The 18,684-nt window shown below is 34.7% G+C and overlaps 1 protein-coding gene and 1 pseudogene across 5 annotated transcripts in view; one reads left to right on the plus strand and one right to left on the minus strand.

Annotated features, from left to right (window-relative positions):
• The window catches only part of LOC104867785, a 29,073-nt pseudogene extending 15,014 nt beyond the window's left edge, over positions 1–14,059 (minus strand).
• Positions 1–18,684, plus strand: part of Zc3h12b (zinc finger CCCH-type containing 12B) — a 402,674-nt gene that overhangs the window by 272,833 nt on the left and 111,157 nt on the right. The window lies entirely within an intron of this gene.

Below are 18,684 nucleotides of genomic sequence, written 5' to 3' on the forward strand. Positions count from 1 at the left end.
AGAGAGAGAGAGACTAATAATAGCAGTATGTTATGCATTGATAGCAGCAACAGCTTTTCCAGGTTCTGCAGTCACCTGAACAAAATTATAGACATTCAGCACATTCCATTAAAAAAAAGATTAATATCCAGAAAACAGCAAAGTTCTGTTGCTGTTGTGGTACCTGGCACCATTTATTTTATTACCATCTTTATCATCATCTGGAAAGAGAACATTCTAGAGTAATAACATTAAATATTGCTCTGATAAAGCACGGTCACTACTATGTATCATAAAGCAGGTACAAGATATTTTACATTCACAGAGGTATGATACAGTACTGTCCTGCATCTATAATACTAGAATCAGTTTTGATTTGAAATTTGCTTTGTCTGCAAATAAGATTGCTATCCCTATTTTTTTCTGGGCTCCTGTCACATGGAGAATTGTTTTCTATCTTTTCACTTTCAGTCTATGGGCTTCTTTTTGTACTAGGTGTGTTTCTTCTATACAACATATTGTTGGATTTTGCTTCTTATTCCATTTTGCCAATTTATTTCTCTTGATTGGTGAGTTGAAGCCATTGACATTGATGGTTATAACTGATATGTACTAACTTATTCTTGACATGTTATTGGCCTTTTGTTGACTCTTTTTACTTTTTCACCTTCTCCTTTTAGTCTCTTGCTTTGCCTATCCGTACTCAATCTTCATCCACATGTTTTCACTTTCCATTACTATTTTTCCTATGAGGAATACTGTGGTTGAAAATAGTTCTATATTTGTTCAACTATTTAATTCAAATTTTCATTACTGTGAAAAATACCTGAAATAATCAACTGGAAAGGAGGAAAGATTTATTTTGATTCATGGTTTCAGAGGTTTCAGCTCATGGTCATTTGGCCCTGTCACCAGACTTGTGGATAGGCAGAGCATTGTGATGGGGAGCATGTTCTCAAGCAAATCTTTTTGCTGCTCAACTGATGGCAGCTGGGAAGAAAAGAAATAGTCTGAATCCCAGTATTCCCTTCAAAGGTACATCTCCCAGTGACCTAACCTCCTCCCACTAGGCCTGATCTAATGGTTCCTTCACCCCCGACAATGCCATCAGGTGGTAGCTATAGCCTTCAACACCTAAACTCTAGTGGAACAATAAATATTTAATTCATAATATACATTTTTCTGAGTTTGGTTTCTTTCTTACTTTCACTTGGATCTTGGAGGAATTAGAGGAGTTTTAACCTGAAACACTAAGTATTTAACTTGAAAGCCCAAGTCTAAATTTGTAAAGAATTTTATCTACATTCCCCTGTCCTGATTTTAATATCAGTTTAAATTTTTGAAAAAGACATGGCTTCCTTTCATGTAAATATGTCATTCTCCAATATCAGCAAGGCATTCAATTTGAATTTTTCCATGTTCTATTCTCCAATATCATGGCTATTAATAGGAACTATTCAACTGCAGTTGGTTAGGATTGGAGAACAATAGATAGCATCAAAAAGAAGCTAACCCATTTATAAATCCTGCAAGCCACTTTAGTTCAAATAAGAACCATGTTGTAATCCAGTTTTCTCAAAACTTCTTTTTTTTCAGCTTTAATTGAGTTCATTGATACATTTTAGGTATACAGTTCAGTTACATTCATTGTTGGGATCTTGTACCTCTACATGACAAGTCTTGATTCTCGTTTTTTCCCCTTACCCCTACCCTCCCTTCACCCCCTCCTCCCCTCCCCATCTACAAACACTTTATTTCCATCTTTTCATTCTCTCACATTTTTTTCTTTTCCCTTATTACCCTTCCGCTACCCATCCCACCTTCCCTACACCTTTAGCTCCTTTTTTCTCATTTCAAAACTTCTTTTTATTACCTGTCCTAATCAGTAAAAAATTCTTGGCCTGTGCTCTCATACCGATTTCCTTTTATTTATATTTCTGAACAATAATATTAATTTTAATTATACATCCATATTTTATACATTTACATCTATGTGTATAAGTATATATGTGTACTACTATATTACCATATTATTTACATTATAACATGTAAAAATAGAAATGTTCAAAGTAAAAGATAAAAAGTAAATATAAAAACTCCTATTATAAATCTTTCTGTATCCTACTGGGTTTTCTTTTTGCACCCTGTTTAGGAAACCCCTTTTCTAATAAACATTAATCAATGTAAAACTTATTCTCTCTTGGTCTTTCTTTTATTTCTATTAAAATAGCTTCTTCTGTCCTCTAGCGATAGAGTTAAACTTTTTATTGTCTTATCAGTAATGTTTATTAAAGCCCAGTCTAATAGAAACTTTTAGTATATTTATAATTCTTTTAAATTACTCTTCTACTTCACCTGCTGATTATCACTGTAACAAGAATATGCAGAAGTACTGAATACTGTAACAAATCTACATGTGCTTCATCAGTCTTCATGTCAAATATTAACTCATTTCTTAGCACAGCAGTTAAAGCAGAATTCATGGGTTAATATGCCCTTCTCAACATTTTAAAAGTTCATAAGACTTCAAAGTTTACATGATAGATATATAATAAAATATATTTTTTGGAAAATTTACCATTATTTTCCAACCAAGGAGAATATAGCAATATTTATTATTTATAAAAAGGTTTGGAGTCTGTATTTTCACTGCTTCTCCTAAAGTAGAACACTAGCCAATGAATAGTTGTTTAAAAGCAATGTTTTTAAAAATCAGTTACTCCTAGATTTAAATGTGAGGCAAGTTTTCTTGCTATTTAATAAACAATTGTGGTTTTAAATGTATCACATTGTAAAATTACAAATTTCTCTCTGAAATAGTTTTATTTTTATTTTTAGTGCATATTTCCAGTACGTAATGATTACATTCATTCTTAGTATATGTACACAGCAGAACTTACTTCTTTTTTTCTAATCTCCTTTCCCTTCCCTCTCTATCTCTTGGTCTCATTTCCTTTTGCAAAAGATATATCTTTCTGTTTACTATTATGTTTTATTTTGCTATGTAATTTATTAATATTTTGGATTACTTAAGAGACATTCTGTGATACTTAAATTTGTGTCTCTGATTTATTTTGCTTAACATTTCAGTCTCAAGGTGCATCCATTTTCCTACAAGTAAGTCATTTATTTTTCTTTATGGCAGAGTACTACTCCATTGTGTATGAATGCCCCATTTTCTTTATCCACTCATCTGTTGGTGGTCATGTAAGTTGTTTTCAAGATTTAGCTAATATGAATTGTGCTGCTAGGAACAGGGGTATGTAGTTATGCATATAATATGATATCCTTAACTCTTTCAGGGAGGTACTGTACCTAGAAGTGGAATACCTGTATAGATTGGAATTTTCAGTTTAAGGTTTTGGGATTTTCCATACTGATTTCCATAGTAGTTGTACTAGCTTGCATTCCCACCAACAATGTAGAAGGTACATTTTCCCCTACAACCTCACCAGAATTTATTATTTGATTTCTTAATGATAACCATTCTTTCCAGACTAAGATGAAATTCAGGGTTGTTTTAATTCACACTTCTCTAATGACCAGAGATAATGGACATTTTTCATATATTTCTTGACTACGTGCTCTTATTTTTCTGAAAAGTATCTATTAATTTTAGTAGCCCATTTTTATTGGGTCTTTTGTATTGGAAGATATAATTTTTTAAGTTCTTTATATATTCCAGATGTTTGTCCTCTGTACAAGGAATGGCTGGCAGTTTTTTCCATTTTTAAGGTTGTCTCTTCACTTTGCTGTTTGTTTCCTTTGTTGTGAATAGCTTTTTAACTTGGTATGATCCCTTTTGTTGGTTCTTGATACTAACTTTGGTGCAACTAGGGTTCTTTACAGAAAGTTCTTGCCTATACCTATATCTTTAACAGTTTTATATGTTTTAGCTCCTAAAAACTAGGTATTTCTGTTTTAACATTTAGATTTTGATCCATTTTTATTAGTTTAGTACGTGGTGAGAGATATGAGTCTAGATTCAATGTTCTTTGTGTGAATAGCAAGTTTTTCCAGCACCATTTGTTAAAGAAGCTATATTTCCTCCAGAATATATTTTTGGCCCATTTATGAAAGATCATGGCTGAATGTGCCTGAAGTTATTTCTGTGTCCTCTATTATGTTCCACTGATCCATGTGTCCGTTTTTGTGCTAGTGTTATGCTGTTTTATAACTGTAACTTTTTATAACTTGAAGCCCAGGATTGTGATTACTCCTTGCTTTCTTCTTGTTGCTCAGGATTGCTTTTGTGATTCTGGGTCTGTTATCATTCCATAGGAATTTTAGGATTGTGTTCTCTATTACTGTAAGGATTGCTGCTCAGATATTAAGTAGGATTGTATTATATCTGTACATCACATTTTTGAAAATATTAATTTTGCCTATCCAAGAACAGGGGTACCTTTCCATTTTCTCATGTCTTCTGTGATCTTGTTCAGAACAGTGTATTTTATGTTGCAAAGGTCTTTCACTTCCTTGGTAGGTTAATTTCCTAGTATTCTTTAGTGCTATTGTGAATTAATACATTGTTTTCCTAGTTTTATTCTCAATTAGCTCATTATTGTGTACAGGGATGCTACTGTTTTCTCTGTGTTGATTTTATATCCTGCTATATTACTGGATTTGGTTATTAATTCTAGGTATATTCAATGGATTTTTTTGCATCTTCAATGTAGAGGATTATATCATTTGTAAATAGTGATAATTTGAGTTCTTCCTGTCCTATACATATCCCTTTCACTTCTTTCTATTTCCTGATTGTTCTGGCTAGTATTCGAGCACTGTGTTGAACAGGAATAGTGATAGTGGATATCCTCATGTCTTTCCTGATTTAAAAGGGAAAGTTTTTAGCTTTTCCCCATTTAATAAAATGTTGTCTTTAGGTTTGTCATTAATAGCTTTTATCAAGAAAAAAATGGAAACAAAGTCTTTGTAAATAGAGGGTGGAGTGGGTGAAGGGAGGGCGTGGGTATGGGGAAAAAATGAGAACCAAGACCTGTCATGTAAAGGTACAAGATCCCAATGATAAATGTAACTGTACTGTATACTTTAAAAGTACCAATAAACTCAATAAAAATAAAAAATAGCTTTTATCATATTGAGATTATTCCTACTCTCTTTTTTCAGAGATTTTATCATGAGTGGATGTTGGATTTTGTCAAATTTTTTCTGCATCTACTGAGATGACCATGAGATTTTTTTCTTGTTTCTCTTTATGTGATGTATTCCATTTAATGATTTGTGTTTGTTTAAAAAATCCTTCATCTCTAGGATGAAGCCTACTTGGTCATGATGTATGATCTTTTTGATGATTTTTTTTGCATTCTGTTTAGCAGTGCCTCGAGGATTTTTGCATCTATGTTCATTAAATCAAATGGCCTCTAGTTCTCTTTTTTGATTGCTTCCTTGTCTGTTTTTGGAATCATGATAATGGTAGGTACAAGCAGTGACTTCAGAAGTACTCCTTTTTCCATTTTATTAAAGAATTTGAGGACTAGTGGCTTTATATCTTCCCTGAAGTTCTTGTAGAATTCAGAGGTGAATCCATTGGGTCCTGGGCTTTTCTTGATAGGTTTTTTATTACTGCTGTAATTTCATTTTCTATTATTGGGTAATTCAGGATTTTCATATATTGTTGGTTCAGTTTTGGTATTTCACATTTATCTAGTAATTTATGTATTTCTTTTTATTCTCCAACTCATTATAGTATAGGTTTCCAATGTAGTTACTTATACTCTGGATTTCAGTAGCGCGTGTTGTGATTCCATCCTCTTCATTTCTAATTGGATTGATTTGGGTCTTTTCTTCCCTTTTTGGTATGATTGGAAAAGTTTTTATCTACTCATTTTATTCTTATGGAGATCCAACTCTTTAATTGTTTTCTTTTTATATTTTATCTCAATTTCTTTAATTATTTTTGTGATCTGTACAATTTCCTTCTTTGTATAAGCTTTGTTCTTGTTTTTCTATGACCTTGAGGTGCATCCATCATTACATTCTTTATTTGGGTTTGCTCTATTTTTCTGATGTGGGCATTTACAGCTATATACTTCCCTCTTAGGTCTATTTTTATTGTATCCCATATGTTCTGATATGTTGTATTGGCATTATGGTTTGATCTAGAAATTGTATACATTCTTTCTTTATATCTTCTGTAAACCAGTAATTATTCAAGAGTATGGTACTTAATTTTCTATGGGTTTTCATGATTACTGTGCTTTTTAACCATGGATTTCTAGCTTCATTTCACTATGATCTGGTAATATATGCGGGATAATTCCGATTCTTTTGTATTTAGTTAAAACATGCTTTGTGGTCTAGTATGTGATCTCTTTTGGAGAAAGTTCCATGTGCTGCTCAAAATAATGTGAATTCTACTGTTGTTGAGTGGAATATCCTATAGGTTCTTTTAAGTTCATTTGTTCAAATGTGTAGTTCAACACTCATATTTCATTGTTCATATTTTGTTCCATTCATCTGTTGTGACAGTATGATATTGAGGTCTCTCACTATAATTGCATTGATGTTTATCTATTTTACATCCACAAATGTTTGTTTTTTAAAGTTGCATATGCCTGTGTTCAGTTCATGTGTGCTTATAAGTGTTACTTCTTCCTGTTTAATTATTCCTTGAACCAATATACAGTGGCTTTCTTTGCTTCTTCTGATCAATTTAGCTTGAATTTCAGTTTGTCTGAATATAAGATAACCACTTCTGCTTGTTTTTCAGTTCCTGTTGCACGGAATATTGTTTTCTATGTTTCAATTTTTAGTCTATGAATTACTTTTTGGATTAAAATTTCCTTTTGTACTGCTGAATTTTGAAATTTTTCCTTGATGGATTCTACTAATCTGTGTCAGATAGATATCTGAAATGGGGGGGAGGGTCAGGGGAAAGGAAAGAAGGGAAAAAATTAACATGAGAAAATGAAAAACTGGAAACAAATTCTTTGTAAATAGAGAACCGTGATCTATTATATAAAGGTACAAATCTCCAATAATGAATGTCATTATATTGTATACCTGAAATGTACCAATAACATTAACTTTTGAAAAAAGAAACAAACTCCAAAGAACAAATGGGAAAGGAAATGAGTAAAAAAAAAGAAAATCCCTCCATGTTTTTTAATGGATTTTTCTTTCTAAGGTCTGCAGTCTTGAAATACAGTAGACATGGGAGATGGTAAATAAGTCACTGCTAAAACTTACTTTGTATCCAAATGTATATTTTTCTGTGTGAATGCTGGATCCTGCCCTGCATTTTCCACTGGGTGTAGTAGGTCACCGGTGTCTATCCTAAGGCTATAGTCACTTTGGCAGTTTCTCATGTTCCTCTGTGCAACTCAAGTCATAGTTTTCTCTGCCTAGTTCTATGGCTTGTGAGTTTATGAGGTACCTACTGCTGCTCCTGAGGTCCATCTGTTTGTACACTCCAGGTTGTGGTGACTGTCTGAGCTGAGACATGTCCTTGTTCTTATTGGTAGATGGTGAAAGCAAACAGACCATTTGTCTCTGTGCCTGATGTAGGCATCAAGGCCAGGGTTCATCCCAATCACTGAACTTAATGCCAACCTTTCACACCCAACCACCTCTGAAAGACACATATGCCAGGCCTAGCTTCATACCTCAGTGGAAGGACACCCATATCCCTCCTGGCCAAATGAAGCTTTCAGGGGTTCTATATACAGCCCACTCCCAATCTAAGACTGTTTCCCATATCCATCTTTCTCCAAGTCCTGTGGCAGGGTGACACCTGAAACTCAGTCCCAAACAATTTAGCCATTCCCAAAATGGCTCCCAATATAGCCCTCTCAGATACAGTGAATGATGTACTGGACCTCCGTCCAAACTTGCAAAAGAAAGTCTTTTTCCTGCCTTGCAAAATGAATCACTTTCAGAATAAAATGCCACAGGTTTTTTTTTTAATTTTATAATAGCTGTGGGCTTCTCCTGGGGCTGGCAGTGCCAGCCAGGTCCATTATCTCTTCCTGGAACCACGCTTACCCCTTCATTACTGGAGGCATGGCAGGGAAAAATAAATCTCAACCTGTTAGTTGTCAAAGTTAGTGGTCTCGCACTATCAAGGAATGAAGAAAAATCAAAGAAGGGTTTTAGGAGAGTTTTATTGGAACTACAAACTCCTAGATTTCCAGGACGGGACCTGAGTGGGTGGCCATGATGTCTTTTTTTCAAGGACAATTTATACAGCAGAATCACAACTTGGGCAACTATGGGTCAAACCTATAGGATTACAAGTATATTTGCTTAACTACTATTAGTCCAACAGGAAAGCAAGGCATGTAGTAAAGATATATGTGCTATCATTAACTTTGGCCTATTTATAATTTAACAGAAAGAACAAAGCATTCCTGAAATGGGATGGGTGTATAAGTTCAGATGTTCTGGTCACATCTGATATCTATGTGGGCTCACAAGACCTAGTGGTGCAAATTCCAGTATCATCTTAAGCTGTTTGTCTCTAAGGAGATTTACAGGACTGAATATCATGCCTTCCTCTTGAGGTGTGGCTCTCCTTGGATTCACCTTCAACCACAAACTTGATGTGTCTCATCTCCACAGATTCCCTCTAGGGCCTGATCCTTCTCTGACTGCCTATTAATTTTTTTTTATAGTACCTGATTCTTTTTTATTTTTTATTAGTACATCTTTTTTTATTTATTAATTTTATTGAGTTTATTGGTACATTTTAGGGATACAGTACAGTTACATTCATTGTTGGGATCATGTACCTCTACAAGGCAAGTCTTGATTCTCATTTTTTCCCCTTACTTCTGCCCTCCCTTCACCCCCTCCTCCCCTCCCCATCTACAAACACTTTATTTTCATCTTTTCATTCTCTCACATTTTTTTCTTTTCCCTTTTTGTTCTTCCCCTACGCATCACACCTTCCCTACACCTTTAGCTCCTTTCTTCCCATTTCTAAATGTCAGTAATCTTATTAGAATTTTATGCATTGTTGCAGATTATTAATTTTTGTCTGAGTTAACTGTCTGTAATGGAGGCAGATACCCCTCCTTGGGAGCTAAGGTGAGCCTTCCAGACTGCCTTTTTCCTTCCTCTACACTATGCTGTGTCTCCAGCTTCTCCACAGTTTCCAGCATTCCCATCAGTTCCCTTCCAATTCTCAGACTATCTATCTCTTTCATTCTCTTCACTAAATTGTTGTCTTCCAGATATCTTGATTTCAGGTACCAGAGAGGCTACACTTCACTCTCAGTGTCTACTCTGCCACCCTAGCGGATCCCCTTAAATACGCTCTTCTCAGCCATTCACATCAGCTGTCTTTTATGGCCCTACAGACTGGTTAGTTTTAAAATAAACTTCAGATACTCTGTGGTTAAATTTAAAGGCTTTATAAGCAATCCCTGGGAAAGTGGGATTTGAAAACATACTTTATATGGTATACATAAAAAATGACCAAAACTAGATAATAGAAAATGAGTGTAAGTGTCTTTTGTCACGAAAAAAAAATCTTTTTGAAATTAGTCAAAATGGTTACACAAATTAGTATATTGAAACTTACTGAATTGTGTACTTTTTAAATGAGTGAATTTCATGTTATTAAATGCATTTCAGTAAAACTTTTGTGAAAACTCAATAATAAGAAAACAACCTGATTTTTTTTAGTTTATTGGTACACTTTAGGTATACAGTACAGTACAGTTACATTCATTATTGGGATCTTGTACCTTTACATGAAAGGTCTTGGTTCTCATTTTTCCCCTTGTTCCTGGAAAACAACCTGATTTTTAAAAAGGGAGGGCCTGGGATTTAGCTCAGTGATGCTGCACCTGCCTTGCAAGCACAAGGTCCTGAGTTCTATCCCCCCCTATCAAAAAAAAAAAACAATAAATTAACACTGCATCTTAAAAAGAGATAGTAATGGCAAAAAAAATCACAAGAAAAGATATTTAATATCATTAGTCATTAGAAAATATAAATTAAAGGCACAATGAAATACCACTATACACCCATTAGAATGGCTAAAGAAACAAACAACAACAAAAAAAAAACCCAGAAACTTAGTGTATGAAATGTTAGCAATGATATAGAACAAATAGAATTTCTAGATCCGCTGTAGGTAGAAATGTAAATTAATACAATTACATTGGAAAACAGTTTGGCAGCTTCTTTAAAAAGTTAAACATAAAACTAACAGTATCCTGAACAAGTCATTAAATTTTTATGTATTTAGGGGCCTGGGATGTGGCTCAGTGGTTCTTCTGCTTGCCTAGCAAGCACAAGGTCCCGAGTTTGACCCTTGTACCAAAAAAAAATTATGTATTTAACCAAGAAAATGAAAAAAAATGTTCATATAAAGATTCATGTACAAATATTCCTAGCAGATTTATTTGTCAAAAGTTCATGAATAGTTGAATGAATAAATAATTTGTAACAGATGCAGTCCAGAAGCAGAAGAAAAAGTGTACTAGGGATTAGAATTTATATTCTAGGGCCAGGGGCTGTAGTTTAGTGGTATAGCACTTACAAAGTATGCAAAATCCTGAATGAAATACAATTCCAAACACTGCAAAAAAATAAAAAAATTGAAAACCCATATTCCAACTCTGGAATTTTATGTCTTGGAATAAATCACATATTTCAGGGCCTCAGTTTTCTTTTTTAGGCACTAGAAAAAATATTTACCTTGATTATTTCATATGTTAATGCTAAACCGCAAGTGAGGTAAATAAAGGAATTTTTGATACATTACATTTTTAGTGCCTTTTTATTGGTCTTTTAATTTTTCTCATTGAATCTATGAATATATGTTTTCTGAAATTTTAAGTTTTTATAGTTTCCTCTATTTTTTCTTTGTTTTGTACCAGGGATCGAACTTAGGACATCGCACTTGCAGGCAGGTGCTGTGCCACTGAGCTAAATCCCTGGCTGTTTACTCACATTAAAGAAGGTTTATAGACTTAGGGCTGCTCCTAAATTCTAAGTGACTAGCACATTTTGGTGTTTTTACAGAGTTTCACATGTTTCACTTTCTGTGAAATATGAGACTATTAGAAGAGGGGACAAAAATATCAGCATGATTTTGACTTTTTATTGTAGTAAAATTTATACTCAGTATGGGAGTTCTATTACTTGGATTTTAGCTTTCAGTGAAAGGCTTCAGGCACTAAAACATAGAGCTCATTAGTTACCCTTGTAGAGCCAAATACAAATAAGGCTTCTTTTGAGGTATATCTTTTATTATGAGAAACCCTGATTACTACTAACACAGGCAAGTTTTGCTCTAAAGTTGTGCAGGTGGCTTTTCTTTGTTTGGTTTCCTGATGCAAAAGCAAAGCAATTTTTATGTAATACTATAAAGCAAAGTTGTATGAAGTTTATTACAGCAAACAAAATATAGGAAAGAGTCCATTGTTAGCCTAGAATATAGGATTAAATTACATAATAATAATCCCAATTTGGTTCTGCTAAGTTTTTATTGCCTTAAACTGTATTAATGATGTGCTACACATTAACTCTCTAGATCTGGTTCAATCACCAGTTACAAGTACAGATACACACACACACACACACACACACACACACCCCAAAAAGAACTGATGGTGAGTAAATTCACATTCCTGACTCTCAAACTCTGAGACCACTCCTACAGCTCCATTCAACCCCTTACTGTAATCCCCCTACAGAAAAAAGAAAAAGGAAGAAAATATGGGGTCAGGGATGATTGTTTTTTAAGATGGCCGAATTGGGAAATAAATTTATTAAATTGGCTTCTTTTTTTCCATTTTTGTGAAAATTCCTTATTTTTATCATATATGTAATTGTTATACTTTTTTTCTCATTGAGTTTATTGGTACATTTTAGGTATACAGTACAGGTACATTCATCATGGGGATCTTGTACCTTTACGTGACAGGTCTTGGTTCTCATTATTCCCCTTACCCCTGCCCTCCCTTCACCCCCTCCTCCCTTTCCTATTTACAAAAACTTTATTTCCATTTTTCCCTTTTCTCATATTTTTTCTTTTCCCTTATTTACTTTCCCCTACCCTTTCCACTTCCCCTACACCTTTAGCACTTTTCTTCCTATTTCACACTGTCAATTATACCATTATGATCTTATATACAATTATAGTTTTTCACACCAGAGAAACTGTTTGGTATTTACACATGTGTGACTTTTTTCACTTAAGAGTATATCCTCAATATGCATCCATTTTCCTATGAATTACTCTAATTTCTAATTCTTTATGGCCGAGTAGTATTCCATTTTATAGAAAAACCACATCTTTATGCAGTCTCCAACTAATGGGCACATGGGCTATTTCCAAATTTTAGCTATTACGAACTGTGCCGCTATAAACATAGGTGTAGGTATATATATATCACTGTGATGATTCTTTTAATTCTTTTGGAAAGCTACCCACCAGAGGGATGGCTGGGTCAAATGGAGCCTCTAATCCTAGTTCTTTGAGGTATCTCCATGAAAATTCTTTATTGTATTTAATTTTGTTTAGATCATTAAGAAAAGGTCCCAGGATTTAGCTCAGTGGTGCCACCTCCTGCCTGACAAGCACAAGATCCCAAGTTCACTCCCCAGAAAAAAAAAATTCATAATGAGAAAAGCTGTTACAAAATAGGAAGAAAAGGTCCAAAGGGGAAGGGGAAGGAAAGAAGGGAATGGAATTAATATGACAAAATGAAAAAAAAATTTAAAGTCTTTGTAAATAGTGAAAGGTGGAAGGGATAAAGGGAGGGCAGGGGAATGGGGAAAAATAAAAATCAAGGTAGATTATGTAAAGGTACAAATTTCCAATGATGAATGTCATTATATTGCATACCTAAAATGTACCAATAAAATTAGTTTAAAAAGAAAAACTGTATTCATTTTACCTCAACTATTTCATGCCTTTCTTAAATGGAAATAAGTGTTTTATACAAAAATTTTTTCTCCATCCACTCATCTCCCAAAGTAGGCCTATGTTCTAGACACTGCTTTCACTATGATAGCAATATCACCCTCTAAAGTTAAAGAATATCACTGTTGGATATATGTCATAAACTTTGTCTGCTACTGAATTGCAGTGTGTATATATCCCTTTTCTATAGCCCACGCTTACTTCCATTCTCTAGTTAGTTTACCAATGAAAAATAAATAAAGTTTTTATTTTTGATCTTATTTTTTACTCTTAAACAGTTGTAATTTTGACTGGACTCAGAAATCAAGTCCTCAGAGAGAAAAGTCTGTGTGTCTTGGCAGGTTTTATTTTGGGTTTTGCTGGTTTTGTTTGTTTGCTTATTTGTTTTTTATTTTTGTTTTTGTTTTTGTTTTCCTAGTACAAGAATGAAACTCAGGACCTTATGCTTGTCAGTCAGGCACGGCACCACTGAGCCACATCCCCAGCCCTCTGTCTTGGCAGTTTGTTCCTGGAATTTTTCTTTGGAGTCTTTCATTTTCTTGTCAAAAAGTTCAGCATGTTCAGCAGCCTTTTCATTATTTTTCTTGGTATATTGTTTCTTTGGAGCAATATGGTGCCACATTTTGCATTTCAGAACATGTGAAGTGTCAGGATACTGAATCTTGGATACTTTGGTACTGGATTTCTTACCTTCCTTGTTTAAGAGATTTTTGACAATATGTTAGCAGTCACTATTGCCTGTAGAGAGATTGAAGTTTGTCAATTCTCCTAGCTCTTTTGGGCCCCAGATGACAAGGCGTAGTATTACCAGTCAATCCAGGAATAGTTTCTCTCTTTTTTTTGTAATAGCCAAGTTAAGAACTCTCAGATTGGCATCCACAATGTAACCACAAAAAGATTTGTGCTTTGTTTTCCCAGTTCTCTGTAGCCTACAATAGGAATGCCCCTTACTCAATAGGAGGCATGCAAGATCATCGATCAAGACCCTCTCTTTATGGGGAAAACTTGTTTTTCATTTCCACCACTGATTCAGACCATATAACCCTTGCAGCCTTCACCCAAGAATGCAGCTTCAGTGGCCATATGTTTCTCATACAAAGTACAAAGTTTGCATTCATCATCCATGTCAATGAATTTCTGGCATCCAGTGGCTGGGAAGAAACTATTTAGCTTCATCTTGAGATAGCTGTTTGCCTATGAGGCACACAAAAAAAGAGCAGAATTGGTTCATCTTATAAATACTTGTTTCTTCTTTGTGTTAATTATCAGTCCTGATAGCCAAACTAGCTCAGCAAATTTAGAAAATTCTTGGAATTATGTCATATTTGTATATTTATTTGACCTTTTCCATTGCTACATCATGTTTCAGTTCTCTCTCTCTCTCTCTCTCTCACTGTCTCTCTCTCACACACACAAACGTACACACACATGCACACGATTATACACACAACAGTTGTGAAGATTAGATTTCTGGAAAGCTAACAAAGACTGATATACTTTTAATCCCCTTAATTATCTTCTATATTCTAGAAAGATTTCATTCTGAGGATATGTGGTATAATGATCAGGTTTACATTACTACAATGAGATACCTGAAGTGAGTAATTTTAGAAAAGGAATTTACTAAAGGAAAATGTTTATTTAGTTCACAGTTTTGGAATCCAAATGGTATATGATATGCTTAACAAAGGTGTCCTCTTGGCTGTATCATTTCATGGCAAGGATAACAATGGCAGGAAGTGCATATCAGAACAAATAACTTACATTTACAACCAGAGCAGAGAGAGATGGACAAAAAGAACGGTATCACAATTTATTTCAAAAGCATGTCCTCAAAAACCTATGACCTCCAAATAGGCCCCACCTCTTAAACTCCAGAGCACCTCCTAATATTGCCATGCTGAGGGCCTTTAGAGGACACTCAAATTGCATCCAAATAATAGTATACATTTAATGATTAATCGCAAATTCTGATTCTTATCACATCTCCACAAAGAAGGAAAATAGCCAGGTTTCAAGATACCACATTTCTCATAATGACTATGAATTTTCACAGGAGCATCTATCTCTGTCATCTTTTTCACACATTTCCTGGTAGGTGATTTGCAGCTCCTTTAGTGTACATTTCCATCATTGCACCATTATGTGTCTATTGCTGCCCAAAACACTGCTTCTTATCCTGTTTGCCTATTCAAATAACTTTCAAGTCACAGAAATAGCTGCTATTCAGAGATGCATGAAAAGGAAAAATTTGGAAGGTCAAATGTGCTTCCTTCCATGAGGATCTTATAAGCTATTTGACAGATATTTATTGAGCATGTACTGTATGTGAGGCTTAACACAGGAAACAGAAAGATTAATAAGATACATCCTGTCTTCAAGACACTCAGTATAGCAGAAAGAAAGCTACTGATAACTTTTTTTTTAGTGACCATCAAATGCAAATTGTGAGCTTTTTCTTGTCTGCCCACAAATGCAGTGTTACTGCATTTATAAATCACTAAAACTGTCCAATTTGTAGAAGACCTTTCCAGAGCAGATAAAAGTAGAGAAAGTTGATCCTTTCATCATGATAACTATGGCAACAAGGAACATGCATAATATAAAGCCTCTGAGTGAATACATGCAGGTCTATACATCAATCTGTATTCATAAGTATACACATGTTAATATGTAGTAAACAAAAAAAAACGATAAGAACATAAGTTGCTTTTACCATTGGTGCTTAGAATGCATCAATTATTTTATTTTTTTTAGGTGGTGAAAGCTCTAGAAACCCCTTCTTTTTCTTTTTCATTCTTCTGCAGAAATTGTATCATTAAAGCATTTTCAATGTGCACGAAATATGCAGAAGCATGACTAATGTAGAGGTTGCACCAGACAAATCCTATTCTTCCCAGTGTAATGAATCTGACCTCCAGCCCTGTGCTCCATTCACAACTCAGGATCCCCCACATTCTACTGTGACAGAGACTGGCTTAGGTTCAAACCGTTGTTATGGAAACCGTAGCAAGACTGGGGGAGGTGGGGAAATGGAGAAGGGCTACAGAGTGCTCCTGAGAAAATCAAAATGTCTACTCCTCTGCAGTGAGACTGTGTTCTCATTTCAAATCCCAGACTACTTCTTAATGAATTCTAGATAAAGTAATTCTTAAATTCTTTCACCTGTGTATTTTTAGTTTTATTTATAATTTACATAAATATGTTTAAAAATAACAAGTATAATTTAGCTAATATTGTTTGAGACTATTTTGTTTTATTTTATTTGTTTTTTTGAGGCAGGTCTCTCTATGTAGTTCATTCTTGTCTTGAACTCACCATGTAAACCAAGTGAGTCTCAAATTCATGGCAATCCTCCTGCCTCAACTTCCCAAGTGCTGGGATTATAGGCATGCACCACTGAACATGGGGAGATTGAGTCTTATCTACAATCACATGACAAATTTGCTTAGGCCTATAGCTTAGTCACAGGTTAGTGTGTTCTATAAATTACACCTCAGGTTAGTACAATTATTGAAAATATTCCTAGGTCTTTGAGATTCAAAGCTCTTTCTTAGCCCAGCCTGGTGGCGCATACCTATAATTCCAGCACTCGGGAGGCTGAGGCAGTAGGATCGCTGAGTTCGAGACAAGCCTGGGCTATGTAGTGAGTTCCAGGTCAGTCTCAACTACATAATGAGACCCCTGTCTCAAAAAATAAAAAACAAACAAACAAACAAACAAAAAAGCTCTTTCTTCCTTCCTTGTGTATAGTACCAAACTTTGAGTTCGTAAAATCTGTTTCAGAGGTCAATTTATCAAGTTTTCACTGTAAGATTGCCTTCTGCTCATTTGATTCTATTGGAATCTTCCTCTCCTAAGGATAGAGACTCTTTTTGACATTTGTGCCCAAACAACCGTGGATAAAAGCCATGTTGAGATGGATAAACTACACAGGTAAAAACTACAGATATCAACTTCAGGCCTACAAAGACCAGACACTGAAAATATCTGATATGTTAAAAGAAAGAGGTGGGTACTTTGGTGTTTGTTGTTGGCATCTGTTTATATGTGCACATGCACATGGGAGCACGTGTGTGTGTGTGTGTGTGTGTGTGTGCATTGGAAAGGGTAGAGTGAGAAAATTATCCACAAAATATGAAAAACAGGTTTTTCTCTTATAAGATAGTTAATATTTTGAAATTCCTGAAAGTTTTGCTATCAAAAAGATAGTGAAATTCTAAAGAATATAGATAATATAATTATCTTCTGAGGTTAAAAACATGCGTGCTTTTTTAAAAATTAAGTTTATTGGTGAGATCTTATACCTTTAAATGATATATCTTGGTTCTCATTTTTCTAATTTTGTTGCCCTCCCTTCACCACCTCCATGCTTCCCTAATTACAAAGAATTTGTTTCCATGTTTTCCTTTTCTTATATTTTTTCTTTTTGCTTCTTTATTTTCCCCTACCCTTCACACTTCTCCTACTCCTTTAAACCTTTTCTTCCTATTTCATATTACCAATTATCAATATAAATTTTATTTACACTTTTAGTTTTTCACACCAGAGAAACTATTCAGTGTTTAAACATGTGTGTCCTATTTATTTCACTTAAGAGTATAACTTAATATGCATCCATTAGGCTATAAATGACTCTAGTTTCTCATTCTGTATGGTTGTGCAGTACTCCATTTTATAGAAAAAACACATCTTCTTTATCCAGTCTCCAGTTCATGGGCAATTGGGTTGTTTGCAAGTTTTAGCTACTATAAACTGTGCCACTATAAACATGGGTGAGCATATATCACTGTGATATGATTCTTTTAATTCTTTGGGGAAGATACCCAGCAGGGGAATAATTGGGTCAAATGGGACCTCTAATCCTAGTTGTTTGAGGTATTTCCATATTGATTTCCAGTGTGGTTGTACCAGTCCGCACTCCCACCAACAATGGAGAAGGGTTCTTTTCTTTCCCACAAAACCGACAACATTTGTTATTGTGTGATTTCTTGACAGCAGCCATTCTTTGTGGGGTGAGGTGGTATCTCAGTTGTTTTCATGGTCAAATGGGACCTCTAATCCTAGTTGTTTGAGGTATTTCCATATTGATTTCCACAGTGGTTGTACCAGTCCGCACTCCCACCAACAATGGAGAAGGGTTCTTTTCTTTCCCACAAAACCGACAACATTTGTTATTGTGTGATTTCTTGACAGCAGCCATTCTTTGTGGGGTGAGGTGGTATCTCAGGGTTGTTTTCATCTACATCTCTCAAATGACCAGTGATGTGGAACATTTTTTCATATATTTACTTGCTGCTTTTACTTCTTTGTCTGTTCATTTCAGATGCCCATTTTTGAATTGGGTCTTTATATGTGTGGGGGGCTGATTGTTTTGATTTCTTTATATATTCTAGATAATAGTCTTTTGTTTGAGAGCAGCTGGTAAAATTTTTTTCCCACATTGTAGGTTATCTCTTGACTCTATTGGTGATTTCTCTTACAGTGCACAAGCTTTTTAGTAAGTTGTGATCCCAATTGTTGATTCTTTGTGCTAGTTCCCATGCTACTGAGGATTTGTTCATAAAGTCCTTTCCTATGACAATGTCTTCAAGAGTTCTACCTAACTTGTCTTCCAGCAAATTTAGTATTTCTGTTTTAATATTTATTTTTTTCTCTCTCTCATTGAGTTTATTGGTACATTTTAGATATACAGTACAGTTACATTCATCATTGGGATCTTGACCTTTACATGACAGGTCTTGCTTTGCATTTTTCCCCATACCCTTGCCCACCCTTCTCCCCCTCCTCCCCTCCTTATT

The sequence above is a fragment of the Fukomys damarensis genome, unplaced genomic scaffold (assembly GCF_012274545.1).
Source record: "Fukomys damarensis isolate Sample0158 unplaced genomic scaffold, DMR_v1.0_HiC HiC_scaffold_39, whole genome shotgun sequence".
NCBI lineage: Eukaryota > Metazoa > Chordata > Mammalia > Rodentia > Bathyergidae > Fukomys > Fukomys damarensis.